This window comes from Pelophylax lessonae (assembly GCF_965119305.1).
Source record: "Pelophylax lessonae genome assembly, chromosome: 2".
In the NCBI taxonomy this organism is placed as follows: domain Eukaryota; kingdom Metazoa; phylum Chordata; class Amphibia; order Anura; family Ranidae; genus Pelophylax; species Pelophylax lessonae.
Window position 1 is genome coordinate 201042793 of NC_138769.1, and position 21066 is coordinate 201063858.

The following is a 21066-nucleotide window of genomic DNA, read 5'->3' on the forward strand; positions in this document are numbered from 1 at the left end:
TGGGGCCTAGTGTGGTTGTGTACGTGTGATATACATACACTTTTTTTGGATCATATTTTCTATTCCGCTATTTAATCAAAAACCTTTGGGGATCAGTTAAATTGGGGGATAGTCTGTGTTGGTACGTGTGAGAGAGATCCACCTTTCCAAGTTGTTGGGGTTCATCTCATACTTCTGAAGGTTTGAGGGTGCTGCCTGTTCCATACTCCCCCTACTCCTAGCCTTTTAGGGGTACAAACAATAGTAATTGGGGCCTAGTGTGGTTGTGTACGTGTGATATACATACACTTTTTTTGGATCATATTTTCTATTCCGCTATTTAATCAAAAACCTTTGGGGATCAGTTAAATTGGGGGATAGTCTGTGTTGGTACGTGTGAGAGAGATCCACCTTTCCAAGTTGTTGGGGTTCATCTCATACTTCTGAAGGTTTGAGGGTGCTGCCTGTTCCATACCCCCCCTACTCCTCATCTAGCCTTTTAGGGGTACAAACAATAGTAATTGGGGCCTAGTGTGGTTGTGTACGTGTGATATACATACACTTTTTTTGGATCATATTTTCTATTCCGCTATTTAATCAAAAACCTTTGGGGATCAGTTAAATTGGGGGATAGTCTGTGTTGGTACGTGTGAGAGAGATCCACCTTTCCAAGTTGTTGGGGTTCATCTCATACTTCTGAAGGTTTGAGGGTGCTGCCTGTTCCATACCCCCCCTACTCCTCATCTAGCCTTTTAGGGGTACAAACAATAGTAATTGGGGCCTAGTGTGGTTGTGTACGTGTGATATACATACACTTTTTTTGGATCATATTTTCTATTCCGCTATTTAATCAAAAACCTTTGGGGATCAGTTAAATTGGGGGATAGTCTGTGTTGGTACGTGTGAGAGAGATCCACCTTTCCAAGTTGTTGGGGTTCATCTCATACTTCTGAAGGTTTGAGGGTGCTGCCTGTTCCATACTCCCCCTACTCCTCATCTAGCCTTTTAGGGGTACAAACAATAGTAATTGGGGCCCAGTGTGGTTGTGTATGTGTGATATACATACACTTTTTTTGGATCATATTTTCTATTCCGCTATTTAATCAAAAACCTTTGGGGATCAGTTAAATTGGGGGATAGTCTGTGTTGGTACGTGTGAGAGAGATCCACCTTTCCAAGTTGTTGGGGTTCATCTCATACTTCTGAAGGTTTGAGGGTGCTGCCTGTTCCATACTCCCCCTACTCCTCATCTAGCCTTTTAGGGGTACAAACAATAGTAATTGGGGCCCAGTGTGGTTGTGTACGTGTGATATACATACACTTTTTTTGGATCATATTTTCTATTCCGCTATTTAATCAAAAACCTTTGGGGATCAGTTAAATTGGGGGATAGTCTGTGTTGGTACGTGTGAGAGAGATCCACCTTTCCAAGTTGTTGGGGTTCATCTCATACTTCTGAAGATTTGAGGGTGCTGCCTGTTCCATACCCCCCCTACTCCTCATCTAGCCTTTTAGGGGTACAAACAATAGTAATTGGGGCCTAGTGTGGTTGTGTACGTGTGATATACATACACTTTTTTTGGATCATATTTTCTATTCCGCTATTTAATCAAAAACCTTTGGGGATCAGTTAAATTGGGGGATAGTCTGTGTTGGTACGTGTGAGAGAGATCCACCTTTCCAAGTTGTTGGGGTTCATCTCATACTTCTGAAGGTTTGAGGGTGCTGCCTGTTCCATACCCCCCCTACTCCTCATCTAGCCTTTTAGGGGTACAAACAATAGTAATTGGGGCCTAGTGTGGTTGTGTACGTGTGATATACATACACTTTTTTTGGATCATATTTTCTATTCCGCTATTTAATCAAAAACCTTTGGGGATCAGTTAAATTGGGGGATAGTCTGTGTTGGTACGTGTGAGAGAGATCCACCTTTCCAAGTTTTTGGGGTTCATCTCATACTTCTGAAGATTTGAGGGTGCTGCCTGTTCCATACCCCCCCTACTCCTCATCTAGCCTTTTAGGGGTACAAACAATAGTAATTGGGGCCTAGTGTGGTTGTGTACGTGTGATATACATACACTTTTTTTGGATCATATTTTCTATTCCGCTATTTAATCAAAAACCTTTGGGGATCAGTTAAATTGGGGGATAGTCTGTGTTGGTACGTGTGAGAGAGATCCACCTTTCCAAGTTGTTGGGGTTCATCTCATACTTCTGAAGGTTTGAGGGTGCTGCCTGTTCCATACCCCCCCTACTCCTCATCTAGCCTTTTAGGGGTACAAACAATAGTAATTGGGGCCTAGTGTGGTTGTGTACGTGTGATATACATACACTTTTTTTGGATCATATTTTCTATTCCGCTATTTAATCAAAAACCTTTGGGGATCAGTTAAATTGGGGGATAGTCTGTGTTGGTACGTGTGAGAGAGATCCACCTTTCCAAGTTGTTGGGGTTCATCTCATACTTCTGAAGGTTTGAGGGTGCTGCCTGTTCCATACTCCCCCTACTCCTCATCTAGCCTTTTAGGGGTACAAACAATAGTAATTGGGGCCCAGTGTGGTTGTGTACGTGTGATATACATACACTTTTTTTGGATCATATTTTCTATTCCGCTATTTAATCAAAAACCTTTGGGGATCAGTTAAATTGGGGGATAGTCTGTGTTGGTACGTGTGAGAGAGATCCACCTTTCCAAGTTGTTGGGGTTCATCTCATACTTCTGAAGGTTTGAGGGTGCTGCCTGTTCCATACCCCCCCTACTCCTCATCTAGCCTTTTAGGGGTACAAACAATAGTAATTGGGGCCTAGTGTGGTTGTGTACGTGTGATATACATACACTTTTTTTGGATCATATTTTCTATTCCGCTATTTAATCAAAAACCTTTGGGGATCAGTTAAATTGGGGGATAGTCTGTGTTGGTACGTGTGAGAGAGATCCACCTTTCCAAGTTGTTGGGGTTCATCTCATACTTCTGAAGGTTTGAGGGTGCTGCCTGTTCCATACCCCCCCTACTCCTCATCTAGCCTTTTAGGGGTACAAACAATAGTAATTGGGGCCTAGTGTGGTTGTGTACGTGTGATATACATACACTTTTTTTGGATCATATTTTCTATTCCGCTATTTAATCAAAAACCTTTGGGGATCAGTTAAATTGGGGGATAGTCTGTGTTGGTACGTGTGAGAGAGATCCACCTTTCCAAGTTTTTGGGGTTCATCTCATACTTCTGAAGATTTGAGGGTGCTGCATGTTCCATACTCCTCTTCCTCATCCTCCCTTTAGGGTAGGAAAAAATTTAATCGGGCCTAGTCTGTGTTTGTACGTGTGAGATACACAGTTTTTTATCCTATTCCGCTATTCAATACACACCCTTTTGGTGTAAAAAACATTAAATTGCGGCATAGTTTGCATATTTGACATTTGCATATATTGTGCCTTGTTGCGCTGTTTTGGGTACTCCACCAACATGGCCAGTGGCAATGACGCCATTCTCAGCTTAACTATCCCACTTCTATGCCTCCTTGAAAAAACAATTTGGGCGATGATGGAAGAGGATGTGGCACAGGATGAGGAGGAGGAGGATGAAGAGGTAACATTTCAAAGGCTTTCAGGGCAGTCATTCGCAAGGGGCTCCGAGGGTGGGTTCCTGCACACACAAACGCCAGGGACACAATTGTCCAGCAGGGGCACAGTTCTGGAGGATGAGGAGGATGAGGAGGAGGAGGAGCTGGAGGAGGAGATGGAACCATGTTCACAGCAGGGTGGCACCCAGGCCAGCTCATGGCCATCACTGGTGCGTGGCTGGGGGGATACAGAGGACACGGACGATACACCTCCCACAGAGGACAGCCTTTCGTCGCCTCTGGGCAGCCTGGCACACATGAGCGATTACATGCTGCAGTGTCTCCACAACGACCGCCGAGTTGCCCACATTCTAACTTGTGCTGATTACTGGGTGGCCACGCTGCTGGATCCCCGTTACAAGGACAACGTACCGTCCTTAATTCACTCACTGGAGCGCGATCGCAAGATGCGCGAGTACAAGCGCACGCTGGTAGACGCCATGCTGCTGGCATTCCCATCTGACAGCGGGGCCACAGTGGAAGCACAAGGCAGAGGAGGAGGAGGAGGAGGTCGCCAACGCAACCAGGGCACCGCCAGCACCTCAGAAGGCAGGGTTAGCATGGCCGAAATGTGGAAAAGCTTTGTCAGCACGCCACAACAAACAGCAGCACCAGCAGCTCAGATGGAACGTCTTAGCAGGAGGCAGCATTTTACCAACATGGTGGAGCAGTATGTGTGCACACGCCTACATGTAGTGAATGACGGGTCTGCCCCCTTCAACTTCTGGGTCTCCAAATTGGGCACATGGCCTGAGCTTGCCCTTTACGCCTTGGAGGTGCTGGCGTGCCCTGCAGCCAGTGTATTATCTGAACGGGTATTTAGCACGGCTGGGGGCGTTATAACAGACAAGCGCAGCCGCCTGTCCAGAGACAATGTGGACAAGCTCACGTTCATTAAAATGAACCAGGCATGGATCCCACGGGACTTTTCCGTACCTTATGCAGAATAGCAATGGATACCGACCTTACCCACCCATTGTTCCATTTTTGCTCTTTCTCACTCTTTTGGGGTGTACCCTCATTTAAAATTTTTGAAAAGAAGCAGTGTTGGCTACCTCGTCCTCCTCCTCAGGGCCAGATTAATGTAGGGGCTATTGGAGCTGCAGCTCCAGGCCCCTACCTTTTATATAGGCCCCGGGTTGGCCATATTCACTGTTACCGCTCTTCTGTCACTTGTAAACACAGAAGTCTGGCTTCTATGCTCGCTTCCCCAGGCAGCACCCTCAGAACCTCCCCACACAGCGTGAAGGCCGGACAAGGAGGGACAGTTGGCGATGCATGGATGTGTTTATGGGCTTCAGAGACAGCATCCCATGTTGAATTAGGCATGCATGGCTGCACCCTTCCTCCTCTGGGTGCATGGCAAGGCACGGCCCTTAAGGCCCTTCAAAATCCTCAGCACCAAGCCCATGATGCTGTTAATCCGGCCCTGGTCCTCCTCCACCGCCGCTTCCACCTACACCGCCCATAGGTGTGCGCAGCCTATTGCATTAAGGTGTGCACCCCAAAGTTGAAATACACATGCATGTGTTTGCCAGCAGGGAGAGTAATGTATCGGGGCCATGTACCTGTAGGCAAGGAGAAATAGAGCAGAGCAGGTCCCAGGGAGATCTTTCCCATCTCCTCACTGGCAATGCTATGTGCCCTAGGTGATTAGGGTGTGCCCAGGCACACCCAGCACACCCTGTGCGCACGCCTATGTCACCGCCACATCCACCACCACCTCAACCTCCCTCCTACTCCATATGGGCCTCGTCCTTCAGAGATGAAGAAGAACATTGTTTTATTTTTCTGTTTTTTTTTGTTGTTTTAAGTTATTTCCCTATCCACATTTGTTTGCAGAGCACTTGCCATGCTCTTAATTACGTTTTGCTGCCATTTGCAGCACTCTAGCCCTTTCCTTTGGTGTTTTAGAGCCATTTTAGTGCCTTAAAGTTCGGGTCCCCATTGACTTCAATGGGGTTCGGTGTCCGGGAAAAGTTCGGTAAAAGTCCGGGACACGGACCCGGACTTTTTTTTAAAGTTCGGCCGAACCCGTCGAACACGGACATCTAGGTGTCCGCTCAACCCTATTCATAACTAAACATGTGCATGATGAAAAAATTAGTTTTATTTCATTTAGATTCATTAATTTAGTTATTTCGTTTAGTTAAATTCAGTTGATTCATTCAATTCGTATTTGGGATTTGTATTCCGAATTCGTATTCGGAATTTGTTCTATGTACTTTTCTAATTTTCTTTAGATTTACTGATTTTTTTTTTCGATTTAAAACATTCAAATCAATACATTTAGAATCGGTTGAATCGAAAATGTTAGATTTTATTTTGACTCAAATGCGGCAGCCTAGTAACCAAACATCTAAATGTTATTTGTACACAATGATCTTGTTTGTATAATTAATATGCTTTTTCAAAATATGCAAAGTGTTCTAATTAATAAAAATAGTGATTTACTTTTAACATTTTACTATGTACAATACTGTGCAGAAGTTTTAGCCAGCTGAGAAAAAATAATGGCAAGCACAAATGCTTTTAAATATTTCTATTTTACTGGTTCCTTTCTATCAATTTTACACTTGCAAAGTGAACGGACAAAAGAAAAATCTTCATCAAACGATTACAATGACGCTTTAAATCATCTTTGGCTTAACAAAAACATCATTATTTCGAAATGGCACTCTAATAACAAACGCAGTCTTTGATTTCAGCAATATGTTTTCGGTTCGAATTTGAAAATAATTTGATGCAAAATTCGAGTCGAATTTCATATAACATTTCGGAAATTTGGACAAATTTTGTTTTTGTTATTCAGAGAATCCAGTAAAATTAATCTGAACTGTAATATGGGGATTCGGATATATATTTGAATCTCTGAATAACGAAAAATTCATCTGAATATTTATTTGAAACTAAACAAACCGCACATGTCTATTTAGAACACTTATACACAAAAAGAGTAGAATAAACAAATGACTCTGTATTTTTTTTTAGATGTATTGTGCTGTCCTGGTTCATCTTTCCTCTATACCCAGCCTTTTCTTTTCCAGCTTTTTAAGATGCATAGAAACCATATGGGAAGAATAGAGGTTAAGGAGTTACACTGATGACTTCTAGCACTGAAATCAGATATCATCTAACAGCAGTTTGTTTGTTGTCTTCTCGTTTTTGTGGTTGTCATAGGTGGAAATCTGGGAAATAGACAACACAAGATTTTATTTAAATATGCATGCACTCTGCTTCCATAGTGTAACTGATTTTCTTCTTTTTCGGGCCTCCTTTTTGCTGATGGAACAAATAGCTCCCTGGAGTAAGCTTGTAGTATCAATTGTAGAGATCAATTGCACATGATTGGAGCATTGCTCTGTCAAGTATAATTGATCTATTACATGATACTTTTTTTTAGCATTCTCTACTAGAAGCCATTTGTTCCATCTGTTTTGGAAAATTTCTTAAAGATTTAAGTGGCAGTTGAACTGCTGAAAGACCTGTGCTGCACTAGCTTTAAGCAGGTCTAAAGTAAAAAAGTGTTAAAACCTGTTAGTATTCCCTTGTTAAAAAAATAAATGATAAGGTCCCTTTACATATAAACTTTGCAATAACGCATGGTAAAACACGTGCATGTTTGGAACACTCATTAGCGCACCATACATATGTTGGTGCGGTACAGTGTAATTTAATTTACATTTCCCCCACACTGCACCTCCACAACTCACGCTCCTTGCACTACACTGCAGCACACCACAGTGCAAATGTAGTGAATCTAAATGCAGCACATTCGTTTTTTATGGACTACCAAACCAGTGGCGGCCTGTCAAAAAAGGGGCACTGCCCCCAAAAGTTTTAAAAAGTTTTAAAAAGTTACCTCTGTTCCATGATGATCAGTTGAGCTCACATTGGGATTGTGAACACAGAAAGGAGTTAGGACGAACGAGTCTTCTAACCTGACCAGAGCCTGAGAGATCCATCCATCCCAGGAAATACGACCAGCTGTTCATACAGACATCATACACCTTTCCTTGCCTGCAATCATTTACCATCTGGTAAGAGGCTGACCTACTCTTTTTTGGAGAGATAGTTTGGTGGGTGTTGGTGTCTTTCCTGGCATTATTTTGGATCTGATAACACATACACCCTTGTGTTATCTCTATCTGGTAAGGAGCATATCCGATCACGGTGAAGGCTTCACTGCTAACATCTATTTTGGATCTTGCACTTTTGGAGTTTCTCACATGCATGTCGGTTTTGAACATGTTTTTGGACATTCACTTTGCATTTATGGACTCACTTTCTGATCAATAGATTGTTTGTCACTTTGTTTTCAAACCTGATTGATTGTTACTTTGCTTATTTAATTTGTGGAAAGGTTTGTCTTCATATATATCATGAATTTTTGTTGATTTATCAGTATATGTATATATTGGACATATTATTGAACAGTCTAGCGCACCTGATACACATTTTTCACAACTTATCATCATTTGCAGGACAATTCTGACACATGTTTTATTTAACAATTTTTTTTTTTTTTTTTGTTAAAACTTTTTATTGAAAATTTCACAGAATACAGAGAACCATAACATTGTTAACATAGCCAAAAATGAGCAAACAAGAATCTCGGTATATAATACTTGGCCATTTAGAATGCATTTAGGAATGAATAAGGCACACTTTATGCGTATAGTGGGATAAAGAGACAAACAGGAGGCAAGTAGTCATATAAAGAACAAAGGAGTAATCCAGCATCAAACGAAATTCAGGGCATTGGAAACAAAGGCTGAGGGAAACGGTAACCTAGTCTGGGTTTCCGACACCCCCAATGGGGAGCAAGCTGTGTCGGAGGCCAGAGGGTGGTCACCTGCCAATGTAGGAAGACACACCAAATATGGGAAAATGGCTGGGTCCTATCTCAGGTAGCATATATGTAGGCAAATGTGACTAATCATAGAGTGCAGGGGGAAAAACGAAGGAAGGGAGTTTGGAGAAAAAAAAAGGGGGGGGGGACCAGGGACAGGGGAACCAACCACATGCTCAGACTTGTAGGCTCTATCTCGTGAGGTTCGCAATGTGATCAGCGAGGCAAGTACTCTCAGGGGAGTTATGGTTGCTTAAGAGATCTTTTTTAACTATTTTATGCACTTTTTTGTCTTTATTTGCTGAACCGTTTCATGGATTATGCAATATCAATTACTTTTATCAGAGTAAGATCAGCACATTTAATTATTTATTTCTCCTGTACTTTTGGGGAATATATTCTAAATATTTAGTTCTACAAATAATTTCCTCATTATCTGTGAACGCAAAGTCTCTGGCTGATGGCTCTGGATCTGTCAGAAACTGTTCACCTGGTTTAGTTACATTTTACTTTCAATAGATTTTTATTGAAGTTTTACAAAATACAAGTAATTAAACCATAGTCGTGTTCAACATGAATTAACCGCGACAGGATCATGAATAAGAGAGTGCACTGGAACATGGATATAAAAATTCGCATACATGTAGACAGTATAAGGACATAAGATACTGCATAGGTACCAATATCAGAAGTCACATAAAAGACCCATGACCATCCATTATAAGTGCATTTTACAGAACGAGAACCCAAACTTTAATTAAAGGTAGGGAGGGGAGGAAGGAAAATTGCCTGTAACGCAGACATTAACTAGGCGTAGGGGAGAAATATGGGCTTTGCAACCATGCCTGCCACTCCTTATAGAATTTTGGACCCTGGAGTTTAGAGTAAGCATATGCCTTCTCCATAGAACATTGTAAGTTGACTAGCCGGATTGCTTCCGTGTGGGAAGGCGCAATGGGCTTTCTCCAGTGACGTGCTATGACCGTTTTGGCCGCCACTAGTATATGTACAGAGACTGTTCTTAGGGAGGGTGGGAAGGTATCCAGACCTAACGAGAGTAAGGCCAGGGCAGGGTTGGGGGGCCTGAGGATGCCAGTGGTGGTGGACAGAACCTCAAACATCTTTCTCCAGAAACTGGATATGCCTTTGCAGGACCAGAAGATATGTAATAACGACCCTGCTTGATCGCAATTGCGCCAGCACAATGGGGTCTGGGAGTCAAAGATTTTTGAAAGTCGATACGGTGTCAAGTACCATCGGGTGAGAAGTTTTTGGAATTGTTCCCAGTGATTCACACATTGGGTGGATTTGTAAGAACAGCGTTTAGCAATCTTCCATTGTGCCTCCGAGAAAGACGCTTGAAGTTCCCTTTCCCAAGCTAACATATGTGGAGATTTCAAAAGGGTCAGATTTTGGCCTATGAGATTATAAAACAGAGATATGCCTTTTGTGGAGGGCGAGGGGGACGTAAGGAATTGCCATACTTGTATGGGGACATCAATTGTGGGAGGGGGGTATTTGCGCACAAAGCTCGCCAGGCTATTATAGGTGAAGCGTGCTTGCGGGGGCAGGTTGAACTCTAACCGAAGATTCTCAAAGGGTTTAAGGGAGTGAGATTGTAGGAGCTGGTCGATCGTGCTAATGCCAGCTGCCTGGAGCGTGGAAATGTTGGTGTATGGAAGTAGTATTTCTAGTGTAGTTATTGGAAGTAGAACCCGTTTGCATACAGCGGTGGGCGGCAGTCGTGCGAGGAGGGAGCGCCAGGATTCTAATGTGGCTTGTGTGGGTAAAGGCAGAGACTTGGCATCCAATGGTTTCCACTTGTCTGCTAGTAGTAGAGTAGAAAGGGTGGTAACCTTGGATACGGTCGATTCGACAGAAACCCATGGAGTAGTGGGACTTTCTGCAAACCAGTGTCGCAGTGCTGCCAAGCGGGATGCATCGCAATAGTTAAGTATATCAGGGAGCCCCAAGCCACCTATCGATCTGTGTTTGATCATATGAGAATGCGCACATCTAGCCCTTTTCTTTTGCCATATGAATGCATGTAGTATTTTAGTCAGGGGACGTATATTTTTCTTAGGGAAGGGGATGGGTAGGGTGCGGAAAATGTACAGAATTTTAGGTAAACAGACCATTTTGAACGCTGCTACGCGACCCATCCACGATAGTTCTACCTTCTTGAGTTTGGCCACATCCGAGGCAATGGATTTAAGGAGGGGGGACAAGTTGGCAGAGATCATGTTAGAGGTAGGGAATGTTAAGTCTATACCTAAGTAGTGTATGGGTTGGGTGGACCACGTATACGGCAGAACAGTTTGCAGGTGAGAGCTAGCAGTTGGATGGACTCCCATATTCAGTATTACCGACTTACTAAAGTTGACCTTATAATACGAGATCTTACTGAAGGATTGGAGGATGTCGTGAGTGGCAGGTAAGGAAACTGTGGGGTTGGTGAGGCTAAGAATGACGTCATCTGCAAAAAGTGTGACGACATGGTGGGATCCGGGGAATTTAAATCCTGATACTAGTGGGCTCTGCCGTATTTGCGCTGCTAAAGGTTCAATTAGGAGGTTAAATATCAGGGGGGAAAGTGGACATCCCTGACGTGTCCCGTTTGAGATGGAAAACGGTTTAGAGAGTGTGCCAGCCGACATCACTCTGGCGGAGGGGTTCGAATATAACGTGAGGATAGCAGACACGATGGGACCAGAGAAGCCGAATTTTTGTAGGACTGCTCGCATGTAACCCCAGTGAACTCGGTCGAACGCCTTCTCTGCATCAATAGATAAGAGCAGAGAAGGCGTCCGAGTGCGCTCCGCATAATGCATCAGGTTTACTACACGCCTGGTGGCGTCCGGAGCTTGTCGACCCTGGACAAATCCCATTTGGTCGTCCCCTACTAGGGAAGGTAAAACTTTGGCTAGGCGATTCGCTATGATCTTCGCGTAAATTTTTACATCCGAGTTCAACAGAGAGATTGGCCTAAAGTTTGCCGGGGTGTTGGGAGGTTTCCCAGGTTTAGGCAGGGTGGTAATGTGGGCCTGTAACATTTCAGCGGGCAGAATTCCTGTGTCTATAGCTTGTGCGAAGAGTGTCAACATATGTGGGGAGATGATAGCTTGCATGGCTGTGTAATATTCATTAGTCAGGCCGTCAGGCCCCGGGGACTTGTTGGACGGCATTGATTTGATAGTTTTGGATAATTCTGAGGGGGCAATGGGGCTATTGAGGAAGGAAAGCGTTTCCGGCGAAAGTGACGGGAGATGTAGGTGGTGAAGGAAAGCTTGTATGTCAGTGTCTGTGGGTTGCGGTGTGGAATTATCTGCATTCAAATTATACAGGGCGCTGTAATAGTCCGCAAAGGCGTCGGCTATTTTTTGGGGGTGGACGTGCCTCTCGTTAGTGTGTGGATGTTGGATGCTGTCTATTTTTGATTTAAGCCGCCTAGCTTTAAGTCGTGAGGCCAGAAATTTGCCGGCTTTGTTGTGGGAAGAGTAGTAGTTAACACGAACCCGCGCTAGCAGTTTATCATGCTGCTCAGTCAGCAGTCTGCGGAGATCCGAACGGAGAGACGTCAGTCGGGAAGCATGTGTGGGGGAAGGGGAAGACTTATTTAGCACATCAAGTGAACGGATTTCTTCCGTTAGGCGCAGGAGGGCAGAGTTGTGCCTTCTTTTTAACCGGGAGCCTAGTTGGATTAAAAGTCCTCTTATGAACGCCTTATGCGCGTTCCAAAGGGTGGAGGGGGAAACTTCTGGCGTGTGGTTTAGGTGGAAAAACTCCTGTAGGTTCGTTCGTAGATGTTTTAGGGTGTCAGGGTCCGAGAGTAAGGAGTTGTTGCATTTCCAAATAAAGGTGGAGGTGGCGGGTGGGCTGGTGGATAGGGTCATATGGACAGCGGCGTGATCTGACCAGGTGATGGTGGAGATGGAAGAGTCAACAAGGAGTGGTAGTGTGGCAGAGTCGACTAAAAACATGTCAATCCTGGAGTACGTGTTGTGGCTTGCAGAGAAGAAAGAGTAATCCCTCTCCTCTGCGTGTTGGTATCTCCAAACATCGTGGAGCCCTTCTGAATGCAATAAAGCGGCTAGAGAGGGAAGTTTAGAGTGTGGCCTAGCCGAGGAGTCTAAGGCATGGTTGGCTACGAGATTAAAGTCCCCACAAATTATCAATTTACCTGACCTTAGTTTCATAACTTTCGAACACAGTTTACGCAGAAAGGATAGCTGACGTACATTGGGGGCATATACGTTAACTATGGTATATACACAATTATCTATAGTGCAATTAACAATCAGATAGCGGCCTTCCTTGTCCTCCACCATTCTGGAAAGGGAGAAGGACAAAGAGTTACTAAAAGCCAACATCACACCTCTTTTTTTTGCATTAAACGAAGCATGAAACACATGTGGGTAATCCGGGTGAGTACATCGTGGAGCATTTCCCAGGAGAAAGTGGGTTTCCTGTATTGCTAAAACGTCCGCCTTAGCTGAGCATACCTCCTTCCACATCGAGTGGCGTTTCGCGGGGTGGTTCAACCCCTTAACGTTCATGGACAGAAAGTTAATAGGCATCGGAGGTCATAAAGGGGTCCAGGATTAACGTGGATGTCTCAGCGGCATAGGGGCGTAAGGAGCAAGGGAAGAAGTAGGGGGGTCTGATCCCGCCCGTGTAGGGGCCCATGTGTGTAGAAGGGGGCAACAAAATTGTACCTGAGGCGTTTTTCCCGATCGTCGGAAGGCAGGGCCCACTTGAGGCCTTAGGAGAGGTAGTCTTGGATGTTCTGCGTTGACAGTGGCTCGGGTGGTTGATGGAGGAAGGCACAGTGCGGCTAGTTGTTCGGAAGCTGCAGAGGAGGGTGAAACTGCATGTATACAGAAAGTAAGGCACAGTCACTTGCACGGCACGGTTAGCGATGAAGGATCCATCTAAACAATAAAACAAAAGGGACGAACAGACACACAAACATATAACAGGTAAAAAAGACATGGCCCACCGGGGCCAAGTGGGTAGCAGGAGCTACAAAATTTACAGGGGGGTAAAGAGCACGGTGAAGGGTGCTACTTTAAGGCAAGCAAGGAGGGCCGGGCATGCCCGGTAATGGTGAACTGTGAGTGTCACTTGTGGCGGCTGCAAGATCTTGAATTTCTTGATGCCACCTGCCATTCAGGTTGCACGCGGGGAGGCAGCGGAGGCAGAGCAGGGGCAGATGAGGATTCAGGGGCATCGGGTACAATACCCCATTGGCGAAGAACCCGTAATCCTTGGTCCATGGTGGTGACTTGCGTGTTCGAGCCTTGGTGGGTTATACACAGTTTTGCAGGATATTTCCATTTGTAAATGATTTTATGGTTGCGGAGCGCTTTGGTGATAGTATTGAGGTTGCGGCGTTGCTGCAGTGTATACTGTGAATAATCTGGCAACACTTGGACCGTCGCCGCCCGTTCCGGAAGATGATCTCTACGTCGGAAGGCCTTCAATATCTTTTCCTTAGCTTGGAAAAAGTGTATGCGGAGCAGGACGTCCCTAGGAACATCCTGCGGAAGAAAGGAGGGCTTTGGGATTCTGTGAATCCTGTCTATGGTGAGGTCCGCATTGGTTAGGGGGGGAACGACCAGTTGGAAAAGGTCACTAACAAAGTTCGGGAGCTGGTTAGGTAGGACAGTTTCTGGAATGCCACGTAGCTTTAAATTATTGCGCCGTGACCTGTCTTCCAAGTCGGCAAGCTTGGCGTGGATGCGATCCATGTCGGTCTGTTGGGCTGTATGAGAATCCACTAGGGCATTGTATGAGACTGCAAACTCATCCATCTTGCATTCCACAGTATTGACCTGTTCGCCCAGTCCATGCAGCTCCTTTTGGCAGTAAGCTATGGAGGATGATACAGTGGCTTGCATCGATTTATGCATCATGGACAGCATGTCTCTTAAAGCAGTGTCAGAAATAGGCTGTCCTGTGGTAGGGATGGAGGCAAAGGGGTCTGGTGCGGGTACATAGGCCCATGCAGAGGCCGTGGCAGAGTCTTGGTCACTCACCTCCATGGATGTGGAGCGGGCTGTGTGATGGCTGTCTTCCCAAAGAGGCTTTGATTTGGCCGGGCTGTGGGTGGACGGCGTGGAGGGCGAGGAGTCTGCAGATCGCTCCGGTCTAGATTGCTTGTTAGCCTCTGCAGTGTCCGAGCGCGCCGGTGACGTCACGGCTGCGACATGGCTGGGAGACACTAGAGGGCGGGCATCGCTGGCTTGCTGCTGGGCTCCGGCGCCATTTTTCTGTAGTCCCGAGGCCGCCGGGTGAAAAAAGTCAGACAGTTTGCGGACTGCTGGCGGGTCTAACTTCCTCCGCGACATGCTGCGAGGGTGCCTCGGGTGTTCCCCCAGAGATCCCTGTAGGTTAGGACGCTTGACACTCCCGTGGATGGGCCGTAGATGCGGTAATTAGCAGGCATGCGGCGGAGCTCCCTCTTCAAGCGGCCATACTATCCGGCGGTCGCCACGCCCCCCCTTTAGTTACATTTTAAACTATGTTGTAACTTTTGCATTCACATAATCATTGTATCTTTTGTAATAAGCACTGATATAATTGTTCTTCTCCACAGACATATTTCACCATGGGTTGTAAATATCTCTGTCTTTCCACACAACTCACAACAACAAATAGCAGCATTTTCTTGCTCATCTTATACTTTATTGGAAATGTATGGTCTTTGGGATAATTTAAAAAAGAGATCAGCTTGGTGTTGATACATTGCTTTCCTTTTAATTTATTGTTCATTTGGGTCTAATGTATAAACCTCTATAATGTACTATATAACTATAAAAAGGCTATATTGTATATAAAATCAAAACCTCTGAGGAAGTCACATGGCCAAGTGACAAAACGTGTTGGGGCAGAGCTTGTGGGTGACATCAGCGTGCACACCACAATCCCAGAAATAATGCACGGTATTGTTTTTTCATGACTAGTAGATGCCCTGATTTTATCTACTTGATTGTATTTGCACAAATATGAAATTCCCTAATTTATGTGAGTGTTATAGCTGGAATTTAATTGAATAAAATAGCTGAAACGATAAAACACTATTGAAATGTTTTTCTTGGTTTCACACAATTGTCCGGAAAATTGGAGGTGAAGGAGGAGGAAAGAGCTGATCCGGGGACCCCATGTAAAGGGAAAAACATCAGATATGGCCTTATAATAATCTTAGATCTTGCTGATAAGGTAAGAGCGCAACTGGTGGTGCACACATGAGTGAAGGTGGATGGTGGCACAATTAAGTTGGTTTTAGTTCACATCAAGAAACGAATGATTACAAAGAGACTTTTTATGTGCTTTGAGAGAATTTAGCACATATGTTGACATTTGTTTGGATTTGTGTTTGATGTCTGTAAATGTTAGTGGAACACTGGTTTATTGAAAATGACACTGTATTAAACTTCCATCCAACCTTTTAGTTATTGCATGTGTTATTTAAAAAGTCCAATATAACGGAAAAATTGTGCTGAAAAAAGAACTTGCAGATTCAACCAATTATTTTTTCATATTAAATTTTATAATGTCCAGATAAATAGTGTTGCATCAAAGCTGTTAAAGTGTCTAAAGCCAAAAACAAAAGTGTAATATATTGCAGCTTACAAGCGCTTAGATGTAATGGTTGCATTCATTTTCTTTTGCAATGCCAGGCTTTTTTTCCTTCTTTATTTTCACTTGGTGATGCTGCCAGTAACACCTTTCCAGGTCTCCAGATTAGTGGCAAGATCAACAGGTATTTTCTGCACTTTTCAAACAGATTTTAATTTTATATTTAACAGAACAAAATTAGTGGCCCGCAGCTCATAGGAGTACAAAAAAGAGTGCCGAGTTTGGGTTGGAGATGATTTTTGAGCCGGAGCTCATTTCTAAGGGTAGGTTGTTGTATGTCAGGAAATTCCATAATCATTAAAGGTTTAGGTTAAAGCAAGATCAAACTGGGTACACGTTCATTCAACAGTTTTGCTGTTTCATAAATTACTTATACAGTTTTTAAAACCTATGATTTTGGATAAGCACAAAGAGCAGGCAGCTAGATTCTTTACCTGACTATATAGCCTGTCCCTGAGAATGTTTGAGCAAACTTCATGACAATCCTTGTTATTTTTTCCAAGATGAACCACTCTGCTATATAAATCCCTGAGTAATGTGATTATATCCATATGGTTGTCTAGGTTCTAAGCAAAGCAAAGATGTTTGACATTTTAAACCAGTCATACCTGCCAATAAATCAATATTTTACCTCCTGTCTGTCCACTGACATTTTTAAAGCAGATTAAGGTGAATGATTTACTGTATGTACACATATGGAGATGGCAAAGAGGTATACAATTCTGGTTTAGATTGAGCAGTTTATTACTTTATTGTATCTACATCAATATTTAGAACTGCAATAAACATTGTTCTTTGTTTGGCATGTGTAGACTGACTAAAATATCAAATTTAGGGCCAATGGTTTATCCAATCCTTGGCCTCGGTAAACAAGTTTATGATGTGCATAAAATTTGCTCATTTCGCAATGTTAACTTTGATATCATCTTTGGTTTGCGAGATACTGATATGTTATTTTTGGGGCGTGCTTTCCCTAATTTTCTGTAATTTTCATTATGATGACATTTATCCACCCTTCTTCTCCACCTGTTCATTCACAGAACGCTTTGTATTTTGTGAAAAGAATGAAAGAGAATTAATGAATGGATGAGGGAAGAGGAGGGTGTAGAGATACTAACCTTCACTAAATGATTAAGCACACAGTCAGTGTGTGAAACGCGTCTACCTTGTCAGGATTGTCATTATTTGGATGTCCAGTCAATAAATCTGGATTTTGACTCAACCCGGAGTGCTGCCAATTCCTTTTCCTTTATCAAGTTTTCACGGAGGCGAGCCGGGGCATGCACCTGTGTGAGTCATCAGGCAATACACCACCTCGAGCAGTGAGTTCTTGTCTGTTCAATTTCACTAAATGAGTGATGGAAATGTAAAGGGAGACTTGCAGTTTTGGGGCGTTAAAGCTGCAAAGGCAATGAACGGGGGTGTTTACATGCAGTGGTTGCAATTCTTTGCTCCTATGGCAAAAACTATGGCTCCTGTTGCGCTCCGAATATGGCCAATTAAGGATGGGTTCACACTAGTGTGAATTGGATGTCAGGAGAGTGTGCCCGGCTCTCAATGGAGCCGGTTCACACATCTCCATGGCGGCTGCAGAGCAGATTGCACAGGGGCCCTGTGCGTCTTTGGCTCCATTTCAGGTCCGAATTCAGGCAAAAATATGGACCTGATTTGTCCCTGAAATGGAGAACAGGGATGCACCGGACCCCTGCAGTGAGCCACATCTGATTTAAGTGTGAACCCAGCCTTAAAGCGTAACTTCACTTTTGTTGAGAAAAAAACATTCCCCTCTGGGGGATCTCTGTACATTACAAGGATTTTAACAAACTTTGTTGCAGATTCCTACCTTTTGTTATTCTGAAGAAATCATTGTTTGTTCCTCTGTGCCTCTGTGCTGAGTGGGTCAAATGGGAGTGGTTTCATAATTCACTATTAACTGTGGCAGCTGCAGGGCTCTAATGAGGAAATTTGCTGGGCCTGCATCCCTTTAGACGGGTTCCTATTGAGAGTATCTAACCAAAAATGACATTTTTGTTGCTGGCAATGCCAGAAATCTGACTTGTATCTTAGGCAGACTTCTGGGAAAATTGGTGAGCCAATCACACAAGCAGGAAATAATGTTTTTGGGGTGTGGTCAGTATACATTCTGTGTACAGAACAACTCCAGGTTGCATTGCATTTTCAGAAAATTACAGTGGCTGCAGATTGAAAAGCAAAGTTAATTTTTAATAACATTCAATTATGATATGATTTGTGTTGCAATTGTATACACTATATTGTTTTTTCTTTATTTGCTGATTTTTTTCCCCACGAAAGTGGAGTTACCCTTTAAGTGAGTGGTGAAGCACCGCAACTACGCCCCAAGCATGTACAATGCAGGTAGTTATGTGTGTTTAGCAATTACGTGGCAGCATTATATTGCCTCCTCACTGCCTGTCCAACAGTTCTAAAAAGGATGGATCACTTTGCAAAGGCATGGGCAGTTTTGATGCAAGTTTAGATGCAAGTCTAAACTTAGCTTAAAAAGGAAGTAAACTCTTAACTTTTTTTTTTACTTTTTTTTCCCCTGTAAAGTAAATGCATAATGTGCTACTATGCATCGCATACTAGCACATTATGTGACACTTACCTGCAGCGAAGCCCGCGTTGTCCCTGCTGCTCCCGGCCACATCCATGTTTACCCGTCTTCCTTCCATGTCTGCGGACTCCGGCTGTATTACTGGCCGGAGCCGCGTGACGTCACTCCCGCGTGGGAGCCGCCAGTCACGGCACAGGGCTCTGAAGAAACGGCACGGGCGGCCGTTTCTTCAGAGCGCATGCGCCGATTACAGCATCGGCTGCATCCAATGTAAATATCTCCTAAACGGTGCAAGTTTAGGAGATATTTACAGCACCTATAGGTAAGCCTTATATTAGGCATACCTATAGGTAAAAGTCATTAAAGTGGGTTTATTACAATCGCTTTAAGTCTCAGCACTAATACCTACCTAATGCAGCAGCTATGCACACATTAAACACATTATTTAATAGGCAGTTTATTTGTACAAAGCAAACATCCAAAACTATTTTTTTTCATAGAGTTCTGCTTTAAAGTATAACTTTGTTTTATTTTTGATGCAGAAGAGACATACTATGTATATTCTGCATTAAAGTGGCTGTTAACGTTCGATTTTTATATGTTATATAGCAGAAAGTGAAAAATATTGTTTTTTTTTTTAGAATTGTCGCTCTTTTTTTTGTTTATAGCGCAATAAATAAAAATCGCAGAGGGGATACCACCAAAAGAAAGCTCTATTTGTTGGAAAAAAAGGACAACAATTTTTTTAGGTACAGCGTTGCACGACCATGCAATTATCTGTTAAAGTAACGCAGTGCTGAATCGCAAAAAATGGCCTGGTCATTAAGGAGGCAAATCCTTCTGGTCCAGAACTGGATAGGAACTGCATTAACTTATTAATTTTTATGTGAAATTTAGTGACTGGTTTACATCTACATGCTACAGGGAACACAGCAAGGTATATTGTACAGTGCCTTGCGAAAGTATTCGGCCCCCTTGAACTTTGCGACCTTTTGCCACATTTCAGGCTTCAAACATAAAGATATGAAACTGTAATTTTTTGTGAAGAATCAGCAACAAGTGGGACACAATCATGAAGTGGAACGAAATTTATTGGATATTTCAAACTTTGTTAACAAATAAAAAACTAATTATTCAGCCCCTTTACTTTTAGTGCAGCAAACTCTCTCCAGAAGTTCAGTGAGGATCTCTAAATGATCCAATGTTGACCTAAATGACTAATGATGATAAATAGAATCCACCTGTGTCTAATCAAGTCTCCATATACATGCACCTGCACTGTGATAGTCTCAGAGGTCCGTTTAAAGCGCAGAGAGTAATCCAATAAATTTCGTTTCACTTCATGATTGTGTCCCACTTGTTGTTGATTCTTCACAAAAAAGTACAGTTTTATATCTTTATGTTTGAAGCCTGAAATGTGACAAAAGGTTGCAAAGTTCAAGGGGGCCGAATACTTTCGCAAGGCACTGTATATACAGTGGGTACGGAAAGTATTCAGACCCCCTTAAATTTTTCACTCTTTGTTATATTGCAGCCATTTGCTAAAATCATTTAAGTTCATTCTTCTTCCTCATGAATGTACACATAGCACCCCATACTGACAGAAAAACACAGAATTGTTGACATTGTTGCAGATTTATTAAAAAAGAAAAACTGAAATATCACATGGTCCTAAGTATTCAGACCCTTTGCTGTGACACTCATATATTTAACTCAGGTGCTTTCCATTTCTTCTGATCATCCTTGAGATGGTTCTACACCTTCATTTGAGTCCAGCTGTGTTTGATTATACTGATTGGACTTGGTTAGGAAAGCCACACACCTGTCTACATAAGACCTTCCAGATCACAATGCATGTCAGAGCAAATGAGAATCATGAGGTCAAAGGAACTGCCTGAAGAGCTCAGAGACAGAATTGTGGCAAGGCACAGATCTGGCCAAGGTTACAAAAAGATTTCTGCTGCACTTAAGGTTCCTAAGAGCACAGTGGCCTCCATAATCCTCAAATGGAAGACGTTTGGGACGACCAGAACCCCTCCTAGAGCTGGCCGTCCGACCAAACTGAGCTATCGGGGGAGAAGAGCCTTGGTGAGAGAGGTAAAGAAGAACCCAAAGATCACTGTGGCTGAGCTCCAGAGATGCAGTCAGGAGATGGGAGAAAGTTGTAGAAAGTCAACCATCACTGCAGCCCTCCACCAGTCGGGGCTTTATGGCAGAGTGGCCCGACGGAAGCCTCTCCTCAGTGTAAGACACATGAAAGTCCGCATGGAGTTTGCTAAAAAAACACCTGAAGGACTCCAAGATGGTGAGAAATAAGATTCTCTGGTCTGATGAGACCAAAATAGAACTTTTTGGCCTTAATTCTAAGCGGTATATGTGGAGAAAACCAGGCACTG